This window comes from Giraffa tippelskirchi, chromosome 10 (assembly GCF_054371585.1).
Source record: "Giraffa tippelskirchi isolate mGirTip1 chromosome 10, T2T-mGirTip1v1.2.pri, whole genome shotgun sequence".
In the NCBI taxonomy this organism is placed as follows: Eukaryota; Metazoa; Chordata; class Mammalia; order Artiodactyla; family Giraffidae; genus Giraffa; species Giraffa tippelskirchi.
Window position 1 is genome coordinate 102,914,366 of NC_137284.1, and position 17,727 is coordinate 102,932,092.

General features: G+C 37.9%; 1 protein-coding gene and 1 long non-coding RNA gene across 18 annotated transcripts in view; both read left to right on the forward strand.

The window, feature by feature from the left end:
• The window catches only part of IMMP2L (inner mitochondrial membrane peptidase subunit 2), a 917,103-nt gene that overhangs the window by 318,734 nt on the left and 580,642 nt on the right, over nucleotides 1-17,727 (forward strand). The window lies entirely within an intron of this gene.
• Nucleotides 948-6,123, forward strand: LOC145524603 (uncharacterized). Its single transcript, XR_014067705.1, has 3 exons — nucleotides 948-2,940; nucleotides 4,520-4,643; nucleotides 5,152-6,123. It is a non-coding gene; the product is annotated as an uncharacterized LOC145524603 (long non-coding RNA).

The window sequence follows — 17,727 nt, forward strand, 5'->3', positions numbered from 1 at the left end:
TATCTCAAGGGCACCTCAGACTCAGCATGCTCTAGACTGAACCAGCTTCTCTGCCAGTGTTTTCTTAGTGAAGAACAGCCATAACACATCTAGTTGTATAAGAGCCATGTCTCAAATTTATCCTTGAAATCTTTTGCTACCTCATTCCTCATGTTGCTTCTTCCACAGAGTCCTATTGATCTTTTGTTCATCCACTGCTGTCCATCTCCGGTGACAGCATCTGAGTCCTGGAAGACTACAGATGTTGATTAACCAGTGTCTCTGCATCTACTCAGCTTCATATAACCTTCTGTCCCACTTCATCCAAAGTGATCTTTTGAAAATTCAATTTTACTCTCATGTGAATAGCCTTCATTATCTTCATTGATTTTAAGATGAAGACCGTAGTTATTAATGTTGCCTAAATGTCCCCACAAACTCTGTTACCTGCCTCCTCTCCACCTTTGTCCCCCATTTTCATATAACATTTTAAATAAAATAATGCATGCAAAACCCCTGTATTCTGTAAAACAAGCAAACAAAAGAAACACAAAACAAAAACTGAACAAATATGATTCTGCCCTCCAACTGAAGAATCACTGCATCTCCCTGTGGGTGCCTCTTCACTATCTTTATTATCATTATGTCTGCCTGCTGAGATGTAGACACTGTCCTGAAGGTTCTCTTTTTATACACTTTTGCTTAAAAAAAAAATAGTATGATCAGAGTGAGAGATTGATTTTCCTTAGAGATTTCCCTTACCAGAGTACACTAAAACTGTCTTGTTACTGGGACTGCTCGTATGACCACTGAAGGTGTCCTCAAAAGTTGGTCCCTATGTAACCTGAGGTAAAAGTCTTTTTTCAGATTCCTCTGCTTGCCTGACTGTTTATATTCCAGGTTCATTGTTTATTTTTGCTCCTTGGTGACCTCTTCTTTTTTTCCTTCTCCCATTCCCTGCCCATGATAGGGATTATGTACATTTTGTTGCTTTTGTCAGATTTGTACTGCTTTCTGTTGATTCCAGCCATTCTTTACTCTCAACTCAAGCATTTCTTTTAAATAAAGCCTTCTTTGTCCCCTGTCTTCAGTTACCCCAAGCCCAAGTCAGTGTACTTTGTTACAGATATTGCTAGCTCTGCATTTCCTTTCTTTGGATTGTACCTTATTTTGTAATTGCATACTTAGTAACTTGTTTGATTACTATTTGTCTGTCTTGCTCTTTCAACCACTAACTCGACTAAGCAAGAGGTACTATAGCATTGTAATATCTTCAGGTCTCAACCCAGAGCCTGGCATCTGAGTATTTGGTGAAAAAAAGTGTGGAAATCAATGAATATATGTAGCACTACTTCAGCCTGAAGTTTTCTATGAAACAGAGCTAGCATTGTCCCACATCCATTTTCTTTGAAGATAAACTATGAAATTTAAAGTTTCTTGAAATTATGCAACACTTTAATGAATATATTAACAATATTATCAAAACTTTAAAAAATAAGGGTAAAGTAAGTACTTCATCTTGCTAATCTTCCTTCTGATTTTTTTTTTTTCTTTTCAATGTCTTTATTCCTCAAATCCCTATGTGATCTAGAGTATGTAGGAACTTGCTAATGTTTAAGTTGATATCAGACCTCAGTAGATGCTTGTAAAGTGAAGAAGTAAATTATTTACAGACAGGAAACTATCCTTCATGTGTATTAAATTGGTTGTAGAATGATTCAGTGATGAGGAATACTGAGCACCAGGTACTACTCCATTTTCATCATTAAAACAAATGCCTACAGCACTCCTTTCTCTTTTCTTTGCTGTCGTAAATAAAGGTCTTGGTGCCCCATTTAGCATTTTTTTTTTTGCTTTCTATTTGGTGAAGTCCAAAGAGGTCGTCTGTGGTTATGGTTAGAAATTTACTGAAACATACAAATCCCTGTTGTTCCATAGAAGTCAAAATAACCATATGCTAGCCCAACCCACACTGTCTAGGGTCCTTCTTGAAATTACATCTAAGAGCTGAAAAAGTATAACACAGATTTCTACCAAAGCTTGCATAATCTTCAGTTCTGTACAGTTGGGCTTTTTCTGAGCATTTTTCCAATGTAGAATCTCCTTCACATTTAGACATAGTAAATGAAAAAATACATCTAATTGAACCTTATCGAACATTTGCCTTTAAAATGCAAAAGCCTAGTACACCTTAATGGCATGGAGTGTTTTAATATATACAATAATTCCTTGTCTCTTTCAGTCAAACACATTGGAAATTCCTCACTAAATCTAATTTTACCCCTTGTTGAGGTCATTCCCCATAAGTTAGGCACTTAACTGACACATATTAACCTAGAAAGATGCAAGATGGCTGGGAGGGGCATGGGGTAAGCGGTGTGGGAGCGTTTGGAACACGTGTATCATGTTCTGCAGAATTTTCCCTATAAGAAGGTAGGGAGGATTTCAACTCTTAAAAAGTAGTTTTCTTGATCACCTGATGATAATTTTCATAACCAGAGCTGATTAAATCATAATTGGTACATATGTATCACTGTCCTAACCCATAGATAATATGCTTTTAATAATTTCAGTATTTGGAATACAAACTGCTAGGTATAAAATAAATAATATTGTAAGTCAACTGTCTTCTACAATATAAAAAGGGGAAAGGATTCTTACAAAATAATGTTTCAGTATTTCCTTGGAAACAGAAGTTGAGGACTATTTAAATCAATCACTTTTTAAAGAATTAAACATGTAATTATTAAGAATTGATTTTGTTTCCATTGGAGTATATGTCATCAGTTTGGAGAGAAATTTTTTTGTGATAAAGGTGATTAAGTAGAACTGAAGGTTTGTGCACTGTTGGTGTGTTGGTAAATTGTTAGTATTTCAGATATATGACAAATCAGGGCTTCGTGTGATGTTTTGTGTGTGTATGTGCTCAGTAACATCTGACTCTTTATGACCCCATAGACTGTAGCCTGCCAGGCTCCTCTGTCCATGGAATTCTCAAGGCAAGAATACTGGAGTGGGTTGCCATTTCTTTCTCCATGGGATCTTCCCAACCCAAGTATCGAACCCGCTTCTCTTAGGTCTCCTGCATTGGCATATGGGTTCTTTACTGTCTGAGCCAGTGGGGAAGCCCACGTGTGATATTAATAGTAGGTCATTAAAAGAAAAACCAGTATTGATAGTGCTTATTGATTTACCTGTTTTGTACATTAATGCTTACTCTTAGGTCTTGGTCATTTATGAAAGGTATAAACTATTTTACCTTTTGCCTTCCATATATTTATTGCCATTTTTTACAATATAATAAAATGCCTCTTTCCTAAAATAGCTGAGGTCCTTTGTCAAATTTCTTTTTAAAAATTAATTTCAGTAAGAGCAGAGGCTATATTTAATTGTAGTCTTCCTTTTGTAAATAAGTAGAAAATGTTTATGCATTTTGGACAAAATCTTAGTGGTAGAAATGCTGCCTTTGCTCAAGTTAAGAAGTCTCATACAAAACTCCCTGAATTTGCCCAATATATGGTCATTTTCTGGGGATGAATACAGCTGTAAACTTCAACGTGTTCCCCTGTCCTCTGTGCTTCCAACACATACTTGAGAGCTGACCTGAGGGACTGTGTTGGTCTTGGTCATTTAGTCCCCACAATTATTAGGAAGCTACCCTGGTTTTTGTGCTTGGAGCTCCATGCTGCCTGACATTTCGAAGATATTTCCAGATCAAGACCTTTTTGCCTTTTTTTCCCCCTCGCCATAAAGGAAAGTTCTTTTTGTGGAGTTTGATTTTTTTTTTTTTAAATGATAACTACTCTTCTCCTGATAAAAATTGATTGAAATAGATTCATGCAGCTAACTCCATTATGTACTCTGATGCTAGACACATGCTGTATCCTGGCACATGTCCCAAATGCTCCTATCCTCACCTTAACAGCTTTTTAGTTCTGTGACTTATTTATATGCTGGCATCATGCAGCTGGTACTTAGTCTTAAATTCAGGAGAAGAGAATTATTTTGTGTTCAAGAAACTTTTTAAAAATAAAGTTCAAAGGTGAAACTATTTCAATAGCAGATCATCTCTTAATGAGAGGGTTCTTGGTTAGCTCAACTGAAGTCCATCCTGATGCTCTTTCTGAGAGATTTCTGTGTCCTGGGGCTGTGTTTCCATAGAAGCGGTTTAGAAGTCACTTTATGCTTGTCACGTTAGGTTCCCTAACAAATACAACTAATAAAGCAGAATAATAGTAGAAGGAAATTTTCAACTATCATTCCAGAGTATTGATTCATTTGAACTGTTATAAATAATAATCTGAGTTAATTTTAAAACGGGCTACCTACCATGTGATGTTTTTTTTTTCTCATATATCCTAGAATTCTGCCTATAAGAATGCTTTATTGATAACATTTAAGCATAAAAATCATAGAAAAAGCAAGAGAGTTCCAGTAAAACATCTACTTCTGCTTTTTGGATTACACCAAAGCCGTTATTGGGAGAAGGCAATGGCAACCCATTCCAGTACTCTTGCCTGGAAAAATCCCATGGATGGAGGAGCCTGGCGGGCTGCAGTCCGTGGGGTCACCAAGAGTCGGACACGCCTGAGCGACTTCACTTTCACTTTTCACTTTCGTGCATTGGAGAGGGAAAGGCAACCCACTCCAGTGTTCTCCCCAGGGTCCAGGGAGCCTGCTGGGCTGCCGTCTATGGGGTCGCACAGAGTTGGACACGACTGAAGTGACTTAGCAGCAACAAAGTCTTTATTGACTACATCAAATCCTTTGACTGTGTGGATCACAACAAACTGTGGAAAATTCTTAAAGTGATGGAAATACTAGACCACCTTACCTGCCTCCTGACAAATTTGTATGCAGATCAAGAAGCAACAGTTACAACTGGACATGGAACAATAGACTGGTTTCAAATTGGGAAAGGAGTACATCAAGGCTGTATATTGTCACCAGGCTTATTTAACTTATATGCAGAATACATCATTTGAAATGCTGGGCTGGATGAAGCACAAACTGGAATCAAGATTGCCAGGAGAAATATTAATAATCTCAGATATGCAGATAACACCACCCTTATGGCAGAAAGTGAAGAAGAACTAAAGAGCCTCTTGATGAAAGTGAAAGCTGCTGCTGCTAAGTGGCTTCAGTCATGTCCGACTCCGTGTGACCCCATAGACGGCAGCCCACCAGGCTCTGTCCCTGGGGTTCTTCAGGCAAGAACACTGGAGTGGGTTGCCATTTCCTTCTCCAGTGCATTCATGCATGCTGTTGCTTCAGTTGTGTGAAGAGTGAAAAAGTTGACTTAAAACTCAACATTCAGAAAACTAAGATCATGGCATACGGTCCCATCACTTCATGGCAAATAGATGGGGCAACGATGGAAACAGTGACAGACTTTATTTTTGGGGGCTCCAAAATCACTGCAGATGGTGACTGCAGCCATGAAGTGAAAGCTGAGCGCCGAAGAACTGATGCCTTTGAACTGTGGTATTGGAGAAGACTCTTCAGAGTCCCTTGGACTTCAAGGAGATCCAACCAGTCCATCCTAAAGGAAATCAGTCCTGAATATTCATTGGAAGGACTGATGCTGAAGCTGAAGTTCCAAAACTTTGGCCACCTGATGCGAAGAACTGACTCGTTTGAAGCAACCGACAATGGGAAAGATTGGGGGTGGTAGGAGAAGGGGGAGACAGAAGATGAGATGCTTGGATGGCAGCACTGACTTGATGGACATGAGTTTGAGTAAGCTCTGGGAGATGGTGATAGACAGGGAAGCCTGGCATGCTGCAGTCCATGGGGTCACAAAGAGTCGGACACAACTGAGTGACTGAACTGAACTGAAACAGGTATAAGATGACAAACATGCATAGTCATGATCAGAAGTGTGTTATGTGCTTGAAGTATTAAAAGTGATGTATTCCTGACTTAAGCAGAGTTATGAGAACAGTCTTATTGAAGGTCTCTACCCAGTTTTTGTCTCTTTAGATATTGACTTTATAGACATATGTATGCCTGGAACTCCTTTTTACCACTGTCCTTTGAGACTGGAAAAGGAAATTGTTGGTAGATAACAGTTTTGTTCAGAACAGGTTTCTATGATGTATGTTTTCTCTTGGGTACTTACAAAAAAAAAGAAAAGAAAAGAAACTGGCTCTTGAAGTAAGTCGATAAGAAAATAGGTGGAAAATGTGTAATATATCCTACCAACTTTCTTCTTTGCTTATTGATTTTTGGGGAATTGTGTGTTCACCAGAGGCTGGAGTTTGTGGTCTCTTTATGTAATGATTTAGGGATCAATTAAAATGTACAAAAAAGGGGAGAGGATAAAAAAACAGTGTTAATGGAATAATGCAGAAGAGTGTGAGAAAATGCATATTGGTCTAGGTGGAATACTGCTGAGAAGGAAATGGCAGTGTGGGTGCTTGCACTATGAAACCGGCTGTAGTGTCTTGTGAGTACTGCTCTCTGTGCTGTCAGCACCAGAGAAGATTTCTGGAACCTTTGTTGCCTACTCACCTCACCTCTCCCTGGTCACCCTCTCCCCTGCCTTTTTTTTCATGTCAATATTTTCTGAGTGCTCATCCACCTTCTTATCCATTACCTTCCTTTTTATCCTGATCCTTCCCATTTCATTAGGGAAATCAGTTACCAGTCAACTTCTCGCTGGACATTGGTATTGTTTTCAGTCATTTCCTCTCCACTAATTATTATCTTGACCTACATCTTGCTCATATGGTTCTATGTGCTTCTATTCCTTCCGTCCCATCACAGGATTGTTCTAGTATTTCCTTGAGCCTGTTTTCTAAAAGAATGTTTTAATGTCGAGGACTCAGAAATACTGCATGTGATCATACACTTTCTGAAAAAATGAACCACAGACCATAACAAGAATTTTTATTTTTTTTGTTGTTGGCACAGTTATACTTTCTCCCTTCCTAATTCATTCACTTCATATTTAGCTAGAATTGTGTTGATAGAAAATGAAGTTGTACACTAACCTTCCTATTACTGTGGTAATCAAGTTGATTATCATATGCCAGGAATTCAAAGAGCAGCATTGATCAAATAATTAAATGGCTTTTAACTAGCTGTTTGATGTTGGACTCTCTAGAAGCTGCACTAGAATCTACTAGAATCCACACTAGAATTCTCTGTAATGCTACACTGAGGATTTATTTACAAATAATAAATTAAAGTGAGGAAAGAGTTAGGAAGTAATAAATGGGAAAGGGCAGGGCAGGGTAAGGAAAGAAGAGGTGTAATTTCAGGCAGTCTTTCCAACTGAAACTGAAGTTTAAAATTTCATGGGAATTTCTTTTCTTTTTTTTTTTTTTTTTTTGTTTAAATTGATTTATTTTTAATTGGAGGATAACTGCTTTACAATATTGTGTTGGTTTCTGTCACATCAACATGAATCAGCCATAGGCGTACATATGCCCCCTCTCTCTTAAACCTCTTTCCCCCTGCTCGCCCCTCCCACCCCTCCAGGTGGTCACAAAGCACTGGGTTTGAGCTCCCTGTTGCTCTGCTGTGCTCAGTTGCTCAGTTGTGTCCGACTCTGCGACCCCATGGACTGTAGCCCACCAGGCTCCTCTTTCCATGGGATTCTCCAGGCCAGAATACTGGAGTGGGTTGCCGTGCCCTCTTCCAGGCAATCTTCCCAACCCAGGGATTGAACCCAAGTTTCCCACATTGCAGGCAGATTCTTTACCATCTGAGCCACCCGGGAAGCCCAAGAATACTGGAGTGGGTAGCCTATCCCTTCTCCAGGTGATCTTCTCAACCCAGGAATTGAACCAGGGTCTCCTGCATTGCAGGCGAATTTTTTACCAGCTGATCCACCAGGAAAGCCTGCATCACAGAGCAAATTTCCACTGCCTATCTATTTTACATATGGTAATGTACATGTTTCAATGTTACTCTCTCTGTTTTTCCCACCCTCTTCTTCCTTCACTGTCTAATTCAGGAGTTTTTATTATTCCATTTTATCTTCTTTGTTGACTTTTAGCTATAATCTTTGCTTGATTATTATAGTTGCTTTAGGGCTTAGAGTGTACATCTTTAAGTTATCAGAGTCTACCTGTAATTGATATTACACTACTTTAAATAGGGTTTAAAAACCTTACAACAGTATTAGGGCTTCCCTGGTGGCTCAGATGGTAAAGAATCTGCCTACAATGCAGGATATCCAGGTTTGATTCCTGGATCAGGAAGATCCCCAGGAGAAGGGAATGGCTACCCACTCCAGTATTCTTATCAGGAGAATTCCATGTACAGAGGAGCCTGGCGGGCTTCAGTCCATGGATTATGGCATCTGGTCCCATCACTTCATGGCAAATAGATGAGGAAACAATGGAAACAGTGAGAGACTTTATTTTCTTGGGCTGCAAAATCACTGCAGATGGTGACTACAGTCATGAAATTAAAAGATACTTGCTCCTTGGAAGAAAAGCTATGACCAACCTAGACAGCGTATTTAAAAGCAGAGACATTACTTTGCCGTCAAGGAGTTATGCTACTGTTTCAACCCAACTTAAATGAACTGGACATTTATACTTCTATACCTGTCAAACACTGACAAAAGACCACAGGGCTAGAGGATGAGGGAGGGTGGATGCTTGCCACAATTGGACAAAAGGGCTCTAGTTAACCTTAGGACAGAACATCATTTATGAGTGCTCTTTTTTGAAACAAAATTGCACTGAAGTGTGAGAGGTACAATATGTACTGTAATGTGCACAGGTCTTGTTGAAAAATCATGTGATAGAATTGGATAATTTCCTTTCTTTCCACTCCATCACTCTACTCCATTCTAAATCTACATCATTTTTTGTTTTGTTTTGTTTTGGTTTTAGCCCGCTTCATTGATTGGAGAAGTGAGAGGAGTATTTTCATAACACATGGACATTCTTCTTCAGTTCTGCACTGAAATTCAACAAGTGATACTTTCTTAAGGATTATTCATAAACATTTTAATGAACTTTTTGTACCTTGTTTTAAAATCCATTGATCTATCATGTACTTTGAATAGATACTTTATGCAGGCATAATACTCTAATGTCATTTATTGGTCATTTAGAAAATGTGCATTCACTGAGTTTTGTAGATTTTCCAAATGTTGATGCATTTCATTACACAGCATAAACAAACCCCATTTTTTAATATCACCACCAGTCTAATCAGAAAAAATTGCACTGGGAAGCTGTTATGCTCTCAGAGGCCATTAGAAGTTCAAACTTCTGATTTCTGCTTGAAAGCCTTAATGTTATTACTGGCAATGAATATTCTCAGTTGTTTTCCTTGAAGCAACAGAATTACCTCTCTGTCGGTTACTCAGCTGTGTCCAGCTGTTTGCAATCCCACAGCCTATAGCCCACTAGGCTCCTCTGTCCATAGAATTCTCCAGGCAAGCATACTGGAGTGAGTAGCCATTCCCTTGTCCAGGCAATCTTCCTAACCCAGGGATCGCACCCGGGTCTCCCTCATTGCAGGCAGATTCTTTACCAAAAATGTCTGCCCAAAACCCAAGCCTGAAAAATTGTAGTTTGTCAGTTGTTCCTTCAAGTAAAAATGATGCTATATGAAAAATGGCTAGTTCAGTTGACAACTAAACACACACACACACACACACACACACACACACACACACACACACACGTACTGTTCCTTAAAACACCTCTTACAGTTTAGTATGCAGCAATCGCTTTTACTTGCCATTTTATCACACAGAATAAAAAAAAAAAATTGAGTCAAGGGTTGAGATATAATAGAATTAAGATTTTTTTTAACTGCCTCATCAGGGACATTCTTAAATGAGACAAATATTTGTTATAAAGGTTGCTGGTATGTGGCAGTGAACACTGTAAAGATGACTAGTACTGTCTGGCATCCCGGCCGTGATCTGTGCTGTGGTCCCAGCGATTCCTCCATTGGTGCTTTTTCACTGTTTGTGCAAGTTTCCATACAGCAAAAAAGGCAAATAGCATCTTAGTATTATTATGAAAATAATTTTGCCATCGTGAATTCCAGGAAGGTTCTCAAGGACCCCAGGTATCCACTGAGTATACTTTATACACCACTGCTTTGAAGAAAGCAAACATTCCTGGCATTTTTCATCTTGCCACCCCCTTTCAGCTAGTGTCCACTTTAACTTTTAACACAAATTTCAATCACCAATTAATTCAATCTCTGAATAACTTTGGAAGGAAGTACTTCAGTCACCTTCCTACATCTTCCTTGTATAATCCTACTCTGAACAGAGTTCTGTCATGATATCTATACTCACTCACATGCAAACCATAGCTTGCAGAAACTACCAAATTACTATTCCTTGTCTATTTCTGAGAATTTTATTGTGTTCATTTTGTGAGGATATTTTTTGGTTCTGAAAGGATCAGAATAATGATAGTCCCACTTTGTGGTTTTTGAATGCTTTATTGTTCACAAAGCACTTCTGCATGTGTCATCTCTTTCAGGCCTCACACCGATACTGTGAGGTTGGCAGGACATTGTCATTATCTCTGTGTGAGTAATCCCAGGTTGAGAGAGGGGATGTGGGTTGCTTAAGGCCACAAGGAATGAGTGGCAGGACAAAACTGAGATGCTCTATTTTCAATCTCCAGTTTCCTCCACTGTAGAGCCCTGTGTCTTTTCTTGTAATAATTTAAAGTACATTTCATACTTTTTCCCCTGGTCTAATGCAGCACATTTCTGTCAGCATTTCATATCATACAATGCCTGCACAGGCTGTTAACTTTGATAAAAATACTGTGCAGCTGAAGAAATGACCACGACCCGTAGGCTCTGTGAGCTCAATGAAGGCCTGATGCTGCTCAGAATTCTGTTGTAACCATGAAGGGTAATACCTTTTTAGCCTTAATAAGTATCAGCCAACCCAGGTATGAAATTTCCAGCTTCAAAGAGAACTATAGAAAACAACTTAAGTAAACCCTACAGCCAATGTGAGGCAAAACAATAAGAGAACAAAGATTTGCTGGGTAGTTAAACATATTGGAAAATAAAGTTGACTGACTAATCTATAATCATTTGATGGGATTCGTAATACAAAAGGCCGAAGTACGTGATGTGCATTAATGAAAAAGTGTTTTGATGAGTTTACAGTGACAAGGAGTGTTTGCATATTATAGAAATTAATTAAACATTAGTTTATTATATTTTATTGCAGCCAAAGGTCCCCCTTTGTGGCCAAGAGGATTGAACTGAGCTCCTCTGCATTTACTTTGTTTAGTTAGAACTTTTAAAATCTTTAAACAGCATTTGTTAGGTAATATTTTTGAAACACTGAAAATGATAGACAATGATAATATATATCCATTTAGTCACTATCCGATTTTTCATATTTTAGCACTTTGGTTTGCTTCTTCTCTTATAGAAATAAAATATTGTGAGGCAATTGAAGCTTGGTGTGTACCCTTTCTAGTTTACACTGGTCACTCCCCAAGGTTAATCATTATTTAGAATTTACTAATCAGTTTTCATCATGCTTGTTTTTATATTTAGATACATATATTTGCACTGATAAATCTCTAATACTTTTTATGTTTTAACACTTTACAAAATTTGGTATCATTGTATATATCATTTGACAACAAACAGTTTTTTACATCAACGTTACTTTACTTTTAGGATTATCCATCTTAACGTTGTAGCTCTGATTGAAGTATTCAGTGCATAGTGTTCATTAATGACTATGATGTAATTCATGAATCCCTGGTGCCACAGATGGTAAAGAATCTGCTTGCAATGCACAAGACTCTGGTTCAATTCCTGGTGGGGCATATCTCCTGGAGGAGTGATGGCAACCCCCTCCTGTACTCTTGCTTGGGAAATCCTATGGACAGAGGAGCCTGGCAGGCTATAGCCCATGGGGTTGCATAGAGTCAGACATGACTGAGCAACTAACACTTTTGCTTTCATGTTTACATTCTATCTTGATGACAATTTGATTGCTTCCAATTCTTGCTATAAGAAACAAAGTCACAAGAAACATTCTTACATATATTTCCTTGTGCATGTGGTTAAGAGTTTCTTTAAGATAGATGTCTACAGTAGAATTGCCTTGTAGTCTGCTCAATATGCTTCTTCAGCTTTGTTAAGTCCGACTGCCAAATTATTTTCTTTCTTTTTTTTAAATTGTAAAGATCAGATTTTACTTTTTATTTTGAAACAATTTTTACTTATAGAAAAGTTGTATGGTAGTACAAAGAATACTCAGAAACCATTTACACAGATTTAAGAAATTTATTTTTTTGCCCAGATCTTAACACTTTGTCTTTCTATTTTGTGTGTGTGTATTCGTGTGTGTATAAAGTATTGATTTTCTCACCAGAACCATTTGAGAATTAGGTTGCTTTGATCATATCTCTTCACCCTTTAATACTTAAGCGTGCCTTTCCTAGAACTGAGAACATTCTCTTACATAACTGCAGTACAGTTTTCAACTTTAATTTAACACTGAAAATACTCGTGTCCTTATTGTAGTGTTGTCAGTTGTCCCAATAATATCTTTATAGCAGTTTTTATTTCCCCTAGTCAAGGATGACACGGAGAAGGCAATGGCACCCCACTCCAGTACTCTTGCCTGGAAAATCCCGTGGATGGAGGAGCCTGATAGGCTGCAGTCCGTGGGGTCGCTAAGAGTCAGACACGACTGAGCAACTTCACTTTCCCTTTCCCTTTCATGCATTAGAGAAGGCAGTGGCAACCCACTCCAGTACTCTTGCCTGGAGAATCCCAGGGATGGTGGAGCCTGGTGGGCTGCCATCTATGGGGTCGCACAGAGTCGGACACGACTGAAGCGACTTAGCAGCAGCAGCAGCAAGGATGGCATCGTGTTAACCTATCACATCTCTTTAGGCTTTTTAAATATGGATGATTCTTTAGCCTTTCTTTGTTTTTGTGACATAGACGTTTGTAAAGAACAGAGAAAGTTAAGTGTTTCTCAGTTTGCGTTGATCTAGTGTTTTTTCTCATGATTAGATTCAGATTATGCACTTTTGGCTGAAAGAAAACTAGCATTTTAGTGATGATATGTCTTTCTCAAGGATTATTTATTAGCATTGATAGCATTAATCATTTTTAATGCATTTACATATTTTAATTGACTAAAGTTCTTAGCTCTGTTTTATATATATATATATATATATATATATATATATATATATTTTGTTGTTCAGTCATCCAGTCATATCCAACTCTTCACAACCTCATGGACTGTAGCATGCTAGGCCTCCTGTCCCTCACCATCTCCCGTAGTTTGCCCAAGTTCACATCCATTTCATCATTGATGCCATCCAGCTATCTAATCCTCTGATGCCCTCTTCTCCTTCTGCTGTCAATCTTTCCTAGCATAAGGGACTTTTCCAGTGAGTCAGCTGTTTGCGTCAGGTGACCAAAATATTGGAGCTTCAGTATTAGTCTTTCCAATGAGTATTCAGGGTTGATTCCCTTTAAGATTGGCTAGTTTGATCTCCTTGCTGTCCAAGGGACTCTCAAAAGTATTCTCCAGCACCAGTTTGAAGGCACCAGTTTTTCGGCACTCTGCCGTCTTTATGGTCCAGCTCTCACAACCGTGTGTGACTACAGGAAAGACCATTGACTTGACTGTATGGACCTTTGTTGGCAAAGTGATGTCTCTGCTTTTCAACACACTGTCTAGGTTTGTCAAGCTTTCCTGTCAACAAGCAATCATCTTCTAATTTCATGTCTGCAGTCACCATCCACAGTGATTTTAGAGCCGAAGCAGAGGAAATCTGTCACTACTTCCACTTTTCCCCCTTCTATTTATCAAGAAATGATGGGGCTGGATGCCATGATCTTAGTTTTTTTAATATTTAGTCTTAAGCCAGCTTTTTCGCTCTTCTCCTTCACCCTCATCAAGAGGTTCTTTAGTTCCTCTTCGCTTTCTGCCATTAGAGTGTTATCATCCACATATCTAAGGTTGTTGATGTTTCTCCCACCAATCTTGAGTCCAGCTTGTAACTCATCCAGTCCAACATTTGCTACTTTCCCACCTATGAATAGCACTTTATGACATAGGCTGAACTAAAAAAATATACAGTGTTACCTGGATCATTATGCAACACAGCTGCTAATGCAGTCACCTTTGTGGTAATGTTTGATAGTCTCAAGCCTATGAAGCACATTATCATGTAGACATTTTAAACATAAAGCTTTAATCAGAATAGGAAAGCCACTTTAAAACAATGTTGAGTTGCATATAAATTGTTCTTCTGTACTTTAATTTTTAATAAAAATTAAAGACATTGTTGACATTATTTTATTATTTAGTTCAAGAGTCATTCAGTTTCTCTTCCATATTTACTTTTCTCCTTTGGAAATTAATAAGTAATTTATAGGGAAATACTTTGAGATGTTTTAAATATCCTGTTTATAATAAAACCTTTCCTCTTAGATTTAGCATCCGTTAATGGTGCTTGCCTAAATCAGATTTTACTACTGTAGTTGGAAAACTGTGATTTTATAACTTCATTATTCCTTTGTTCTTTCAATATATAGTGACATAGTTCTTTAGTTGAACTTGAAGAAATACTTGTGAGCATAAATTCATAGTCTAAATACTAGATTCAGGATTTTTTGTAAAGTTTCTTTTCCTATTAGCCAGGAAAAGAAATTCCTATTGGTTGGCTTTTGAAAAGAGTAGTTAAAATGGTATTCCCATTGCCTGAATCAATCTAGAACTACTCTGAAATCACTTATTGATTAATTTATACCTCATTTACTTCTATTAAGAATTAAAGAAAGCTTTTCAAATTAAACACAATAAAACAGGACAAAAAAGGCAAAAATCATGATTAACTTGGTGGTACCATTTAATCTTTATAGTTGAACATTGCATTCAGGTCATAGAAAATCAGCAGCTAAACCAGAGAGACAACCATATTGAATTACATGCGATTTCTTTGTTTCATAGGGCAAAGAATCCTATAAGAGCTTAATACAATATATTTAAGCAAGAATAGAAGCTCACTTAATCTGAATAGCTTATAACTTAATTGCATGACATTAAGAGGGCTAATTTTTGTGCTGAGTCAGCTCTATTTATTGAAAATGTATGCACTGGTAAAAACAATAGCTCCAACCAGTGCAGACTTACTTAGAATTTTTGTTTATAATTTAGGGTCGCGAGCCTCAATTTCCAGAGATTATGGTTCATTAGGTCTTAGGAACGGCCTGGGAACATCACAGGTGATCTTTGGATCACACTTTGAAAAACAGTATCTCAAACAAAAACACAAAATTTGTAATTTTATTGTGATCAAGTCAGTATTGCAGACTTTATAAAGTGAAAGTGTTAGTCATGTCCAACTCTTTGCAACCCCATGGATTATAGCCCGCCAGTCTCCTCAGTTCATGGAATTCTCCAGGCAAGAATACTGGAGTGGGTAGCCATTCCCTTTTCCAGGGAATCTTCCCGACTTAGGGATCAAACCCAGAGTTTATAAAGAGGCTTATAAAATTCTTCTGGTAATCTCATATTTAAAATATAATAACTTTTAGAAATTCCTGTTAAAAGTAGCTTAGGGTAGTAAATAAACAGCTAAATATTAATAGCTGAACTGAACCATTAGAACATACATTAGTAGTTGATTTAGTAAGTCAGGGGTCTAGTCTTTTCCATTCCAGCCCAATATCCATGCTTCTTAGTATTTTTATAACCTCCTTAGTATTTCATTAGTTCATTAACTTCATTAGTTTCAGTGGCTCAGCATAGATGACTTTTTAACTTGTGTACATATTCCAAGTTGTAAAGGTGTTTTTATTTCAACTTTTAAGAAGAAATGTATTTTTTTAAAAATTCATTATTTTGTATTAGAAGATACAGGCCACCAGTTTCTAAGATTTATTACTCTTTTGCAATAACTGGCTTTAGCCAGAGGCCCAGATTTCAAAAACCGTTCATAGGAAAGTAATTTCCAGTGGTGTCGTTGCTAACTAAGTGAATGACTTTGACATACATAGCTATGGCCTATAACTGGCCAGCCTGAAATAATTAATCAGAAACAACAACTATTTTAGTAACACTGAATTCCATCCTTACAGTTTATGAAGTAGGTTAATTGGAGATCTTCTGTCAGTAGAGACTTTTACAATGGCTGTTGGGTTAATAAAAATATCTTAAATCTAACTGAATGTGTAAACCTTGGATGGGTCTGTGATTTCTCTTAAGACTGTATGGGAGACATTTTATTTGTTGCCTAGGATTTATTGCTGCAATTCTCTTGAATAGTATAATGGAAGCAACTGATAAAAGTTCTGAAACGATACTGAAACTTTGCCTCTTTGTTTTATTAAATGTAGCAAATATAACATACAATAGCATTGCTACATGCATCCTTGATTTGGAGCTCTTTCAAAAGGAAGATGCTTATTTTCACAAGAAATGTGAAACGAGGATTGAATAGCTTAAAAGTATGTACAGAAATCAGTAGGACTTGTAAAACATTGGTTTAACATGCCTTGTTCGTGTCTTGTGCAAGACAACGTTAGGACAGACACAGTGACTTAATTCCCAACTTGGAACATGTGTTTATACTTTGCTGTTTATTTATAAGATCATAGATGCGAGGTGAAACTATTTTCACATAGGGAAAGGATGACTAATAGAGAACATTCTTATTATTGTACTTATGATTCAAATTTCCTGTCCACCACAGTCCTTTGAATTTTGCAGCTTATTAAAATACAGAGGCGAGAACATTTCTGTAGCTCATTATTTTGTAAGGGAAAGTGAGAAAAATGAAAAATACTGTTGAGTTTCAGCACTGTAAGACCCTTGCCCCAAGAGAAGTCTCGAAGACCTTCAATTCAGAGTAGAGATCTAAGCTTGTCAAAAATATTACATTTACTTTTATATTAAATACATGATTTCTAGAATATGGGGGAATGTTGACAGTTATATCATCTCTAATTCTTTTTGTGCCTTATATTAGAATTTTGTGGTTATTTTCCAGTTTGATGATTTTTGAGGTAAAGGGTTTCCTGAAGTCACTGTAATTAAATTCTAATCAGATATAGCTGGCTTTGTTGTTGTTTTCTAAATGGAAAAAGTAAAGGAAGTGGGATGAGTGTGTGCGTGCTAGGTCAATTCAGTCGTGAACTACTCTGTGTGACCCTATGGACTGCAGCCTGCGAGACTCTTCTGTCCATGGGATTCTCCAGGTGAGGGTACTGAACTGGGTTGCCATTTCCTTCTCCAGGGGATCTTCCCCACCCAAGGAACCGATCTGCGTCTCTTAAGTCTACCTACATTGACAGGCAGGTTCTTTGCCACTAGTGCCACCTGGGGAGTGCAAAGGAAGTAGAATAATTCAGTCAAAATTTTCATTCTGATCAGCAGACCTTGGTGAGTTGTCTACTCAGTATCCATTTCACTTTGCTGCTTTCCCTTCTGTTCTCCTACTATCTTTGTGCAGCTGCTCTGCTTTCCGAAGCATCCTGACAGATGTTTCAGAAAAAGCTGAGCCTTATCCCAGCTCCAGGAGTGGGATTGCTTTGTCTCAAGTGAATGCCCTCTTTCATACCTCTAGCAGATTCATATGAAGTGGGTCAGGTGAATGCCTAAACTGACTGATGCTAAATGCAGTGCTGCTGATGCCTTTTGGGAAAAATATTCCTAATCCTCACCTGGAGACCTTCCAGAACTGATTTCTCTGATTCTCTTTCTCCCCTGCTGGGCTACTGCCTGCCTCCTGAAGCCAAAGGGAGAAC